This window comes from Ovis aries, chromosome 3, assembly GCF_016772045.2.
Source record: "Ovis aries strain OAR_USU_Benz2616 breed Rambouillet chromosome 3, ARS-UI_Ramb_v3.0, whole genome shotgun sequence".
Lineage (NCBI taxonomy): Eukaryota > Metazoa > Chordata > Mammalia > Artiodactyla > Bovidae > Ovis > Ovis aries.
Genome location: NC_056056.1, coordinates 174,058,363 through 174,073,213, shown reverse-complemented (window position 1 = coordinate 174,073,213; position 14,851 = coordinate 174,058,363). Strand labels below are relative to the sequence as shown.

Below are 14,851 nucleotides of genomic sequence, written 5' to 3'. Positions count from 1 at the left end.
CGGACACGACTGAGCGACTGAACTGAACTGAACTGAAGGCAGTTTGTGTATGTTTCAGAATTCAGATAGAATGATGCACTGACGCTGGAACTCTGAGTAACGCTGTTTTTCTGATGTGTAAAGTAGAGAGATCAGAGAGGAAAGGGATAGTGTGTTGAAGTTTTGTGGATTAAATGCCAGTGTGTTTTTAAAAGTGCAAAGAGAAGGTAAGAGGACAGTATTAGTGTTAGATTAATTTTTGTCATCAGTTTCTCGTTTTGCAAAGCTAGGGACATCACGCTTGTCCCTCCTCACAAGGTATAGCTGCAGTTTTAAGAGTTTGTATTAAAGATAAAATTCCTCTTTTAACATAACCGTGACCTGAGGAAGGCACTCGCACTCTGTTGTAATGGTTCTGGTTTTTATTTCAAAAATAATAAATGTAATTCTACTTCTGGGAAGCTGCAGTAAATATACTTTCACTTTTCCTTCCCATTAAGTACCCCCCAAACCCCAGAAACTTTATATAAAACACACATAAGAAGACTCTGAAAGAAAGAAGAAAGAGGCTGGCGAGGCCCCTTAGGGCTCAAGGAGCAAAACATTAATGAGTTCCTGAGGTTTTCTTTTGCTTCATATATCCCGGAAAGTGAAAGTGTTAGTTGCTTAAGTCATGTTTGACTTTTTGTGACCCCACAGATGGTAGCCCTCCAGGCTCCTCTTTCCATGGAATTCTCCAGGCAAGAATACTAAAGTGGGTAGCCACTCCCTTCTCAAGGGGAGTTTCCTGACCCAGGGATCAAACCTGGGTCACCTGCATTGCGGGCAGATTCTTTACTGTCTGAGCCACCACGGAAGCCCACATTTATCCCAGATTTGGAGCTAAAAAAGCCAGGAGCAGAGATATGCAAACAACGGCAGACAAAGCCAAACCAACACAAGTCTGGTCTTTGTAGCTGAAGGACTAGGAGAGAAACACCCTAACAAGTCAGAAAGGTTTTAGACAATAACTGCTCTACTCTAGCCAAGCACTACAGAGAAAACTGTGGCCCCACCCACAGCCACCTCAGCAGAGCCCCAGTGGGTTGCCTGGAGGGCATTCTGCTAAGTAAAATAAAATAGAGAAAGACAAATAATGCATGGTATCTCTCATCAAAGAAAAGTCAAGTCATAAAAACTGAGAGTAGAGTGGTAATTGCCAGGGCCTGAGGGGGTGAAGGAAACAGGGAGAAGCTGGTAAGGGTACAGACTTTCACTTATAAGCTAAGTGTGTTCTGAGGATCTAATGTACAGCATGGTGACTGCAGTTGATAATGCTGTATTGTATACTTGTTATTTACTAAGAGGATAGGTCTAAAGCATTCTCACTGAAAAAAGAAAAAGTAACTGTGAGGTGATGAATATATTAATTAACTTTTTGGTGGAATTGCTTTCATAATGTGTATGTATTTTAAGTCATCCTACTTTACCCTTTAATATATTACAGTTCTGTTTGTCAGTTATACCTCAGTAAAGCTGGGGGCCAGGGTGGGGTATAGGAGGCTGTAATGAGGTGCTGTAGTACTTTAGCCAAGATGGTATCAGGGAAGGGCAAGTAGAGTGCTGGGAGTTTCATCTTGTCAGCTGATAATGAGAGGGCCCCAAGAGACCTGGAAAGAGAAATAGAAAAATCCACAGTTATAGTTGGAGACTTCAACACTCTTCTCTCAGTAATTGATAGAACAACTAGATAGTAGGGATATAGAAGAATTTGACAACAGCACCAATCAACCAGATCTAACTGACATTCATGGAACACTCCACCCAAAAAACAGCAGAATGCCGTTCTGTTCAAGCTCTTACTGATCATATTTAGAGATAATCCATATCCTGAGCCATCACAGAAACCTCAACAAATTCAAAATATTGAAATCAGAGTATGTTCTTGGACCACAAACTTGAAAGCAGTAACAGCAAAATCTTCAGAGATGAAACAGCATACTTTCAGATAACCCGTTGGTGAAAGAGGAAGTCTCAAGAAAAATAAAACAAAACATTGAACTGGGTGAAAATGAAAGTACAGTATCAAAATTTGTGAGTCACAGGTGCAGTGGTCCAGAGATAGAAGTTTATAGAACTGAATGCATACCTCAGAATGAAAAAAATCATCAAATCAATAATCTAAGCTCCCATCTCAGACTTAGAAAAAATGAATAGAATGTACCAAAAGCAAGCAGAAGAAAGGAAATAATAAATATAAAAGCAAAACTCAATGACATTGGAAGCAGGAAGATAATAGAAAAAAAAATCAGTGAGACAAGCATTTGATTCTTTGAAAAGATCAGTAAAACTGACAATTTGTAGCAGACTGACAATGAAAAAAAAGAGGGAAGACATTACCAGTAACAGAGCAACATAGGGGATATCACTACAGATTCTGCAGACATCAAAAGGATAGTAAAGAAATGCTATAAATGACTCTGCACACATAAATTTTACAACTTAAAGTGTAAATGCAGTTACCACATTTCACCCAAAATGAAGTGGGTATTTTGAATAGCTCTTATTCGCTAAGGAATTTGAATTCATACTTTTAGAAACTCCCCAAAAAGAAATCTTCAGACACAGGTAGTTTCACCCCAAAATTCTACCAAATGTTTAAAGCAGAATCAACACTAATTCTACACAAGTTTTTCTGGAAAATTGATAAGGAAGGAACACTTGCCAATTCACTTTAGAAAGCTAGTATTACCCAGAGACCAAACCAAAGACAATGCAAAAGACAAACAAACAAACCCAACCCCGTCTCCCAAAACCCACAGACCAATAGTTCTGCTCCTGCTGCTGCTGCTGCTGCTAAGTCGCTTCAGTCGTGTCCGACCCTGTGTGACCCCATAGACGGCAGCCCACCAGGCTCCGCCGTCCCTGGGACTCTCCAGGCAAGAACACTGGAGTGAGTTGCCATAAATATAGACCAAAAAATCCTTAACAAAACATTGGCAAATAGAATTTAGCAACATATTAAATGAATTATACACCATGGAAAATGAGGTTTATTCCAGGGATGAAAGTCTTGTTCACAATTTGAAAATCACTGTAATTCACCATATAAAAGGGCTAAAGAAGAAAATCACATGACTGTATCAACTGGTACAGAAAAACCAGTTGACAAAATTCAACATGCATTCATGATTAAAAAAAAACATAACAACAAACTTAAATAGGAATAGAGTAGAACTTCCTCAACCTTGTACTTAATGGTAAAATACTGATTTCTTTTCCTCTAAGAACAGGTTCAAAGCAAGGATGTCCACACTCATTACCTTTATTCAGCATAATGCAATAATTTAAGAAAAGGAAATAAAAGACATACAGGTTGGAACGGAGGAAATAAAACTTCCTATTTGCAGATGACATGATGGTCTACTTAGGAAATCCCAAGGAATCTACCAAAATCAAAAGAAAAACTCTGAGAACTGATAAATGAGCTCAGTAAGGCCATGGACACCCAATATGTTAAAAAAAAAAAAAAAAAGAAATTCAGATTCTAGCAATGAGTATGTTAAAATTTTAAAATAACTGTCAACTGAAAAAAAATGCACAATGTAAAAGTTGTGAGTTAAGTTTTGAGAGACTGCTCCAGAGATGCAGGGGGAAAGGACAGTATATTCGTGATTTTAGTAAAGGGGTTGCACATGCAATCAAGCATATATTTTTTTGTAGAAAGTTTCTGCTGGTCTCGTGAAGCTTCTGCTAGTCATGAGAAACAGTCATCACCATGAAGGATTTTAGTGTTTTTCTAGATATGAGGAGATAGAAGAATTGGGCTCATAAAATCAGCTCCTGAGACTATCTGACTATCTGAAGACCTGTCCTGCCAGTTTTCCCGGAGCGCAGAGTACCTCATTTCTGCTCTCCACCCTGAAGTCCTTCAGGGAGTGTTGGAGATCAACGGCTGAAACAACACCTGATTTAATCCTTGTACATGGCAATTACCCATGGCAAGTTCCAGTTCGTGGTTGATGACAATAATATTTACTCAAAAAATAAATACCTGGATGTAAATCTTAAAAAACGTGTACAGGGCTTATATGCTGAAAGCTATAAAACACCAATGAAAGAATCAAGGAACATCTAAATAAATGGAGAAACTTGTATTCATGGCTTGGAAGATTTGACATAGTAAAGATGTCAGTTCTCCCAAATTGATGTAGTGTATAACAGAACTTTTAAAATCTCCATAAGATTTCTTAATAGAATAAATAATATTCTAAAATGTATACACAAAGGCACAGAATGTAGAATTTTCTTTTTTGAAAATAAAAATAAAGTGGAAAGGATCTGTTTCCTTGATTCCAAGTTTATTAAAATGACGACAGTAATCAAGACTGTGGTATTGGTGGAGGGGTGAACATGCCTAGACTTGACACCAAGAGGATGATCCACAAAAGGAAAAATGGATAAATTGGACTTCATCAAATAAAATTTTTGTTCTGTGAATGACTCCATTAAAGGAAGGAAAACACAAGCTACCAAGTGGAAGAAAATATTTGCAAACCATACATCTGACAAAAGGCTAGAATAAAGAACTCTCAAAAACTCAACAGTAAAAACAAAAACAGCCCAGTTAGAAAATTGGCAAAAAAAAATGAAGGCATTTTACTGAAGAATGTGTAGGGATTGTAAATAAGCTTGAAAAGATATTCAGTATCTTTCTCCATTAGAGAATACAAATGAAAACCACAGTGAGCTATCACTATGTATCTATCAGAATGGTTATAATGAAAAACAGTAGTAGTATCAAATGCCATTGAGAATGCAGAGAAATGGCATCACTCATATATTGCTGGTGGGAATTTAAAATGATACAGTTACTCTGGAAAACACTTTAATAGTTTCTTTAAAAACAAAACAAAAACCTAGACACTAACTGTCTTGCAACCTAGATATTGCATTCCTGGGCATTTATTGCAGAGAATGAAGACTTATGCTTATACAATTCCTATATGTGAATGTTTACAGCTGCTTTACTCATAATAGCCAAGAACTGGATACACCCCAGAAGTCCTTCAAAAACTGAATGGTTAAACTTTGGTAAGTTCATGTGCTGGAATACTGCTCAGCAACAAAGGGGAGTCAACTATTGGCACGTGCAGCAATCTAGATGAATCTCCAGAGAATTATGCTGAGCAGAAAAAGCAAATCTCAAAAGGCTATACGTACTATATTCACTTATAAAAATTCTTGAGTTGACATTTTATAGACATAAAGAGCTGATTAGTGTTTGCCAGGGACTAAGAAGGGACTGGAAGTGAAGAAAAGTGGACATGGCTATAAAAGGGCAGTAGGGAATCCTTGTGGTGATAGAAATGTGCTGTATTTTGACTATCAATGTCATTATCCTGGTTGTGAGATTGTCCTAGAGTTTTGAGAGATATTAGCATTGGGGTAAATTTGATACAGGGTACATGGGAATCTCTCTGTATTATGTTTTATAATTGCATGTGAATCTATAATTACTTCAAAAAGTTTAATGAAAAATGTGTATCTGGTTGAGCATATCTAAGCAGTATGAAAGAATATGTAATGGAGAAAAGAGTCTTCTCCATGCCCTTACCCTATTCTCTTCTCTAGAATTTAGGGGTATAAATTTTTTTGTCGCCTTCAACTGAAGTTAAATGGATGAAGATGCGTACATACATGTTAATATGTGTGTGTATTCACTAAAAAACACAAGCAAAAAACACCCTATAATGCTGCCCTTTACCTTGCTCTTCTTAATTTATCTTGGAGCTTCCTTATAGATACACACAGATTTACCAGATTCTTCTCCAGCTATGCAAAGGTGTATCATTGTTTTTCTACCAAGTTACCTAATGAAGGAGATCTAAAGTGTCTCAGCTCTTTTGTGATTATGAACAATGATGAAGTTGACTCATTATATGTATGTGTTTGAACTCATGTTCAAGTTTATTTGTAAGGTAACTTTCCTTGAGGTAGAGTTTTTAGTTCACAATTATGTGCATTTTACATTTGATACATATTGCTGAATTCCCCCCCCCCCCAAAGTTAAACCTTCAGTTCAGTTCAGTTCAGTCACTCAGTCCTGTCTGACTCTTTGCGACCCCGTGAATCGCAGCACGCCAGGCCTCCCTGTCCATCACCAATTTCCGGAGTTCACTCAGACTCACGTCCATCGAGTCAGTGATGCCATCCAGCCATCTCATCCTCTTTCGTCCCCTTCTTCTCCTGCCCCCAATCCCTCCCAGCATCAAAGTCTTTTCCAGTGAGTCAACTCTTCGCATGAGGTGGCCAAAGTGCTGGAGTTTCAGCTTTAGCATCATTCCTTCCAAAGAAATCCTAGGGTTGATCTCCTTCAGAATGGACTGGTTGGATTTTCTTGCAGTCCAAGGGACTCTCAAGAGTCTTCTCCAACACCACAGTTTAAAAGCATCAAATCTTCGGTGCTCAGCCTTCTTCACAGTCCAACTCTCACATCCATACATGACTACTGGAAAAGCCATAGCCTTGACTAGACAGACCTTAGTTGGCAAAGTAATGTCTCTGCTTTTGAATATACTATCTAGGTTGCTCATAACTTTTCTTCCCATGATTAAGCGTCTTTTAATTTCATGGCTGTAGTCACCATCTGCAGTGATTTTGAAGCCCAAAAAAATAAAGTCTGACACTGTTTCCACTGTTTCTCCATCTGTTTCCCATGGAGAGATGGCTAGATGGCATCACAGACTCAATGGACGTGAGTCTGAGTTAACTCCGGGAGATGGTGATGAACAGGGAGGCCTGGCGTGCTGCGATTCATGGGATCACAAAGAGTCGGACACGACTGAGCAACTGAACTGAACTAAACTGATGGGACCGGATGCCATGATCTTCGTTTTCTGAATGTTGAGCTTTAAGCCAACTTTTTCACTCTCCCCTTTTACTTTCATCAAGAGGCTTTTAGTTCCTCTTCACTTTCTGCCATAAGGGTGATGTCATCTGCATATCTGAGGTTATTGATATTTCTCCCGGCAATCTTGATTCCAGGTTGTGTTTCTTCCAGTCCAGAGTTTCTCATGATGTACTCTGCATATAAGTTAAATAGCAGGGTGACAATATACAGCCTTGACATACTCCTTTTCCTATTTGGAACCAGTCTGTTGTTCCATGTCCAATTCTAACTGTTGCTTCCTGACCTGCATACAGATTTCTCAAGAGGCAGGTTAGGTGGTCCGGAATTCGCATCTCTTTCAGAATTTTCCACAGTTGATTGTGATCCACACAGTCAAAGGCTTTGACTTAGTCAATAAAGCAGAAATAGATGTTTTTCTGGAACTCTCTTGCTTTTTCCATGATCCAGCAGATGTTGGCAATTTGATCTCTGGTTCCTCTGCCTTTCTAAAACCAGCTTGAACATCAGGGAGTTCACGGTTCACGTATTGCTGAAGTCTGGCTTGTAGAATTTTGAGCATTACTTTACTAGCATGTGAGATGAGTGCAGTTGTGCAGTAGCTTGAGCATTCTTTGGCATTGCCTTTCTTTGGAATTGGAATGAAAACTGACCTTTTCCAGTCCTGTGGCCACTGCTGAGTTTTCCAAATTTGCTGGCATATTGAGTGCAGCACTGTTACAGCATCATCTTTCAGGATTTGAAATAGCTCAACTGGAATTCCATCACCTCCACTAGTTGGTTCATAGTGATGCTTCTTAGGTCCACTTGACTTCACATTCCAAGATGTCTGGTTCTACCTTTACATTTCATTTATGTTCTCACCAAAAGTATAATAGAGTGCCTATTTCCTTTTTTTAATACTCTTACCAACAGAGTATTATCCAAGTTGTTAAAATTTAAAATTTTTATTTTTTTAACTTTTTATTTTGTATTGGAATATAGCTGATTAACAGTGTTGTAATAGTTTCAGGTGGGCAGCTGAGGGACTTAACCATACATGTACATTTATCCATTCTCCCCCAGACTCCCCTGTCATCCAGGCTGACACATAACATTGAGCAGAGTCTCATGTGCTATACAGCAGGTCCTTGTTGGTTATCCATTTTAAATATAGCAGTGAGTACATGTCCATCCCAAACTCTCAAACTTTATCCAACTTTTTGACCCGTATCAGTCTCACAGAAGAAAGTTGATCATCTTTTAATTTGCATTTTATAATTATGAATGAGGTTGGTCATTGAGTCATACGTTTAAAAGTGAATGGGTTTAACTTTTTAAAACTAAGTTGAAATGAGAAACAATTCTTCTCTGCTAACTGTTTTAAAATTGCTTAAGCATGTTTTACCAATCAGATATTTTTTAACTTTTTCTATTTATTTTTAAGACTCTATTTATGTATTCCCCAGCAGCAGCAGCAGCAGCTTATGTTATTCTTTTTTTCTTAAGTTTCATATTTGTTTGACCTTTGGGGCAGTAATGGATTTTTAAGTTTCAAATGTAGTACATTTGTAAGCAATCCGACATTACATTTGAGAAGTGGGTTCTTGCCCAAGATTCTGGTTATTGACAGGTGTCCAAAATTAGGTAAGATTAAAAATTGATTTCCTGTAGGGCAGATTCTTGTGGAAGCTTGTACTGCATAATAATCTGCCTTGGAGGACATGTCTGTATCATGGCAGAATTTGTAAGTAGGTGAAATTTACTGGAGGTGTTGCAGGAAGGCGGACCCCTTCCAGGGCCCGAAACTGGGCTCTTGTCTAACACTCGGAGAGGAATTGTCCGAGGAGATGTATGTGCTGACAAAGTAAGAGATTTTATTGGGAAAGGGCATCCGGGTGGAGAGCAGTAGGGTAAGGGAACCCAGGAGAACAGCTGTGTCACATGGCTTGCAGTCTCAGGTTTTATGGTGATGGAATTAGTTTCTGGGTTGTCTTTAGCCAGTCAGCTGACTCAAAGTCCTTCCTGGTGGTGCACACCTTGTTCAGCCAAGATGGATGCCAGAGAGAAGGATTCTGCGAGGTGGTCGGACATGTGGTTTCTCCTTTTGACCTTTCCTGAACTCTTCCAGTTGGTGGTGGCTTATTAGTTCTGTATTCCTTACCAGGACCTCCTGTCGGAAAACAACTCATGCAAATGGTTACTATGGTGCCTGGCCAGGGAGGGCAGTTTCAGTCAGTGTGCTTCCCCTAACAGGGTTACTAGCTATATCAGCATTCCCCTTTTTTCTTTTTTTTCATTACTTCCTCCTTACAGGAAGATTAACTGATAATATGTTTTGGTGTTAGAACTAACAAACTCTCAATATTGTTATTTATTACAAGGTATAGAAATGGTCCTGAACACAATTGTATGAGGTAGCTACAATTATGACCCTATTTTAGGTGAAGAAAGTAAAGCATAGTTTTACATAGCATACTCAAGGCATACAGTAAAAATAGTGAAAGGTTGTTGCTGAGCCACCAAAGACACCAGGATTCTTGGCCTCCAGACAAGAAGATTTCAATTTGGGCCCAACGACAAGGCTTGATTGCTCAGAGCTTTTGTGTAATAAAGTTTTATTAAAGTACAAAGTGTAAAAGAGATAGAGAAAGCTTCTGACATAGACATCAGAAGAGAGCAGAAAGAGTGCCCCCCTGCTAGTCTTTAGCTGGATGTTATATAGCTACTGCTGCTGCTGCAAAGTCAGTGTCCAACTCTGTGCGACCCCATAGACGGCAGCCCACCAGGCTCTGCCATTCTGGGATTCTCCAGGCAAGAACACTGGAGTGGGTTGCCATTTCCTTCTCCAGTGCATGAAAGTGAAAAGTGAAAATGAAGTCACTCAGTTGTGTCCGACTCTTCGCGACCCCATGGACTGCAGCCTACCAGGCTCCTCCATCCATGGGATTTCCCAGGCAAGAATACTGGAGTAGGCAGTCTGCTAATTAGAGGAAAGCAAATGTCTCAAAACTCAGAGACTGGCACCAGGCCCCTCACCCGCAACATGCATTTTGAGATAAAATTGGCACAAAGTGAGTTGTCCTCGGCCATAAAATGATTGACATGACAAGAAAGGCAGGTTTCCAAGCAGATACAGTCTCATTAACATAGTTTAAGAGAATATTTGCATGAGTAAAATATACTGGCTTGTCAAGTTGGTTCTGAGTCCTAGGCAGAACCGACTTGAAGACAAGAGTCTAGGATAAATACATAGTTCATTAACATAGCTTAAGGCAAACATTTCCATAAGAAAAATGCATTGGTTAATTCAAGATTTGAGAAACGTTCAATTCAGGTGGGCAATACAAAGAATGCTCAAACTACCGCACAATTGCACTCATTTCACACGCTAGTAAAGTAATGCTCAAAATTCTCCAAGCCAGGCTTCAACAGTACATGAACCGGGAACTTCCACATGTTCAAGCTGGATTTAGAAAAGGCAGAGGAATCAGAGATCAAGTTGCCAACATTTGTTGGATCATCAAAAAAGCAAGAGAGTTCCAGAAAAACATCTATTTCTGTATATTGACTAAGCCAAAGCCTTTGACTGTGTTGATCACAACAAACTGGAAAATTCTTACAGAAATGGGAATACCAGACCACCGGACCTGCCTCTTGAGAAACCTGTATGCAGGTCAGGAAGCAACAGTTAGAACTGGACATGAAACAATGGACTGGTTCCAAACTGGGATAGGAGTACGTCAAGGCTGTATATTGTCACCCTACTTATTTAACTTCTATGCAGAGCTGCTGCTGCTGCCAAGTCACTTCAGCTGTGTCCAACTCTGTGCGACCCCATAGACGGCAGCCCACCAGGCTCCCCATCCCTGGGATTCTCCAGGCAAGAACGCTGGAGTGGGTTGCCATTTCCTTCTCCAATGCATCATGCAAAATACCAGGCTAGATGAAGCACAAGCTGGAATCAAGATCGCCAGGAGAAATATCAATAACTTCAAATATGCAGATAATACCACCCTTATGGCAGAAAGTGAAGAAGAACTAAAGAGCCTCTTGATGAAAGTGAAAGAGAGTGGAAAAGCTGGCTTCAAACTCAACATTAAAAAACTGAAATTCATGGCATCTGGTCCCATCAGTTCATGGCAAATAGATGGGGAAACAGTGACAGACTTTATTTTCTTGGGCTCCAAAATCACTGCAGATGGTGACCAGCCATGAAATTAAAAGATGCTTACTCCTTGGAAGAAAAGGTATGACCAACCTAGACAGCTTATTTAAAAGCAGAGACATTACTTTGCCAACAAAGGTCCATCTAGTCAAAGCAATGGTTTTTCCAGTAGTCATGTATGGATGTGAGAGTTGGACTGTGAAGAAAGCTGAGCACCAAAGAATTGATGCTTTTGAACTGTGGTGTTGGAGAAGCCTCTTGAGAGTCCCCTGGACTGCAAGGAAATACAGCCAGTCCATCCTAAAGGAAATCCTGAATATTCATTGGAAGGACTTATGCTGAAGCTGAAACTCTAATATTTTAGCCACTTGATGCAAAGAACTTACTCATTGGAAAAGACTCTGATGCTGGGAAAGATTGAAGGCGGGAGAAGGGGACGACAAAAGATGAGATGGTTGGGTGGCATCACTGACTCAATGGACATGAGTTTGAGTAAACTCTGGGAGTTGGTGATGGACAGGGCGGCCTGGCGAGCTGCAGTCCATGGGGTTGCAAAGAGTCGGACACAACTGAGCGACTGAAATCATTAAGTTCAGGTGGAACCAGGTGTTGTCATGGCAACACAGAATTTTAAAAGAAACCTCTTTTTAAATTTTCATAGAGAATGGGAAAAAATATAACACTAGTAGTTTGTTTCCTCCTGCCACTAAAGAGAGAGATTAAAAAATGTCTGACACTTGCAGCCTATTTCCTCTGTTAGGAGACCCCTGGGCTTCCTGCCTGTTACCTTCTCATTAGTATCAGAATTTCAACCCAGATAATCTGATTCCAGAATTCCTCCCTTTGACTGTAGTGTTTCTCACCATTCTCATATATCCCAAACTGTGTGGCTGGACCTTAGAGGCGCTGTGGTATATATTAAATTTTTGAGGGAAACAGTGACATTTCTTGGACATCTCTGCAGACCACTGGCTCGAGGTGGTTCAGCATTCAGCATTAGATCATACTCCATTTCTCTTGATGACATACCTCTGCAAAACGAGATTTTCAACAGTGCTGGGAAAAAAAGCAGATGTCACACAAAAGTCAGTATGGAACGAGAAATGAAGGCAGTGGTTTCCAGTTACAAGGTTTGAGAAGTTATGCAGTGCCCAACAGATGCACACATCCCATTAGGAATTAATGTTGTTAGAGGACATAAAAATACAATATTTTCCTTCCAGTGTTTGTGATATTTCTTTAGAAGGCTATAAAGTTGTTAGGGAATAAATACCTATTAAATTGTTTGGACCTAGCTGCTTGGCAGGACTGTTAGGTATTTCTTTTGACCAAAGGAAGCCATGAAAACATTTCTGAGGTGCTACGGGTGCTGTGAGCTCAGAAAGTTTGAGAGCTTCAATAAGTACATGTGTTCAGGTTATAGAGAGAAGAACGCAGAATCTATTGGGCACAAGGTAGGAAAGCAGTATGTGAAAGTTATTATTATTGTATCAATGCTAGGTATAAGTGTTTTCATAGGAATTCTCACAGGAGCATTTGATTTTAATTAAACTCGGGAAGGATGTTAGTAACCCAGTGGACTGCATCCCAACAGATCTACAGTGGGATTGCGTGTGACTGATAGAGAAATTTAAAATCATTGTATAGGTAGGTGTCTTAAAATTATGACCTAGGTAAAACATATTCCTGAATTATGTCTAATCTGATAAAAATGCTATCTCATAAGTTTGTTGTGAAAATTAAATGATGAAGGCTAGAACAGTGACTGGCACACAACAAGCAATCAGTAAATGTTGACTGCTGTTAGTATTTATTATTATTATTGTCTGTTGTTATTCGTCATCATCATCACCATCATCTCGGAAGGATGCATATCCCACTAGGACAGCAGAATTCTTATCCAACATAAAACACAGGCAAAATTGTTTGGTAGTTTCTTTGATAGGTTAAGGAATCTGAGAGGTTTCTGGACCCCCAGCGCCTCTTTTAACTCCGTCCTTTATTGACTTCTTTTAGCTCCATCCTTAATTGAATCCCTGGATGGATTCACTTGTGAATCCTTTGAACCAGGTTTTTACCAGAGACTGGTCTGACAAATATTTCCTGAACTCTTTTTAGCCCCTAGTTCTACATCTATTTGGAACAGCCTCTAGGGAAACTTTGGAGACAAATTAAAATTTCCTTTCACTTATCTAATAGATTTAAGTCTTTTCTCAACTGTATTGATGTTAGTGACAGGACTATATTCTTGATATCTTTTGGCATAAATTAAGAGGCTTAGCTACTAATGTCTCATAGTGGGACAATCACCTCTTAATAGCACTTGTGAAGTAGCATTTTGTGTTAGTCATTTGTATGGCATTTCCAGTTTATAAAGTGCTTTAATATCTGTTGTTTTCATTATCATGGTATTTCTCCATAGGCTCGACAGGACAGATAGTATCTTCATTTCATGGTTGAAGAAGTTGAAATCAGGAAAGTATATAACTCATCAAAGATCACACAGCCAGTTTGTGCCAGATCCATGCCTTGATAACAGGTTTTCTGATTTCCAGTTTCGTGCTCTTTATGATCCTCTGCTCTGCAGCCTCTTGCCTCGCATCCTAAAATGGGGAGCAGAACATGGGACAGCTCAGAACTTCTGGGGTCAATTTTAGGTCCCATCTTTTGGTCTTGGGAAAATCACTTTATCTGAATCTCTATTTCTTCATTTGTGAAACTAGCTAATAATATTACTGTAATTTTTCATGGCATCCGGTCCCATCACTTCATGGGAAATAGATGGGGAAACAGTGGAAACAGTGTCAGACTTTGTTTTGGGGGGGCTCCAAAATCACTGCAGATGGTGACTGCAGCCATGAAATTAAAAGACACTTAGTCCTTGGAAGGAAAGTTATGACCAACCTAGATAGCATATTCAAAAGTAGAGACATTACTTTGCCAACAAAGGTCCGTCTAGTCAAGGCTATGGTTTTTCCAGCGGTCATGTATGGATGTGAGAGTTGGACTGTGAAGAAAGCTGAGCACTGAAGAATTGATGCTTTTGAACTGTGTTGTTGGAGAAGACTCTTGAGAGTCCCTTGGACTGCAAGGAGATCCAACCAGTCCATCCTAAAGGAGATCAGTCCTGGGTGTTCTTTGGAAGGACTGATGCTAAAGCTGAAACTCCAGTACTTTGGCCAACTCATGCGAAGAGTTGACTCATTGGAAAAGACTCCGATGCTGGGAGGGATTGGGGGCAGGAGGAGAAGGGGACGACAGAGGATGAGATGGCTGGATGGCATCACCAACTCAATGGACATGAGTCTGAGTGAACTCCAGGAGTTGGTGATGGACAGGGAGGCCTGGCATGCTGCGATTCATGGGGTGGCAAAGAGTCGGACACGACTGAGCAACTGAACTGAACTGAACTGAACTGAATTTTTCTGTAGGTTGGTTATAATCAGTGTTGGAACCAAGATTCAAATACAGTTTATCTGGTTCTTGACTCTGTGCTCCTAATCACGAGTTACATTGACTTGGCATCATTAAGAGATAAAGGAGACTTAAAGAGTAACAGAGTCAGACTGAACTTGGTGGTCCAAGGGTTAAGACTCTGCTTTACAGGAATGTGGAATTCGATCCCTGATCCAGGAACTAACAACCCACATGATGCTGGGCAATTAAACTCACATACCACAGCTAGAGAAAGTCTGTGTGCCACAACAAAGACCCAGGGCAGCAAAAATAAAATAAAATAAAAAAGATTGTGTAGCAAGCTAGATATACTATGAGATATAATGACTTTATCAGCTATTACTCCCAACCCTAACTGAGTCTTCTAAAGTAACTCAAGG

The 14,851-nt window shown here is 39.7% G+C and overlaps 1 protein-coding gene across 11 annotated transcripts in view; it reads left to right on the top strand.

Moving 5' to 3' along the window:
* SLC41A2 (solute carrier family 41 member 2) overlaps window positions 1-14,851 on the top strand; it is a 144,274-nt gene that overhangs the window by 47,628 nt on the left and 81,795 nt on the right. The window lies entirely within an intron of this gene.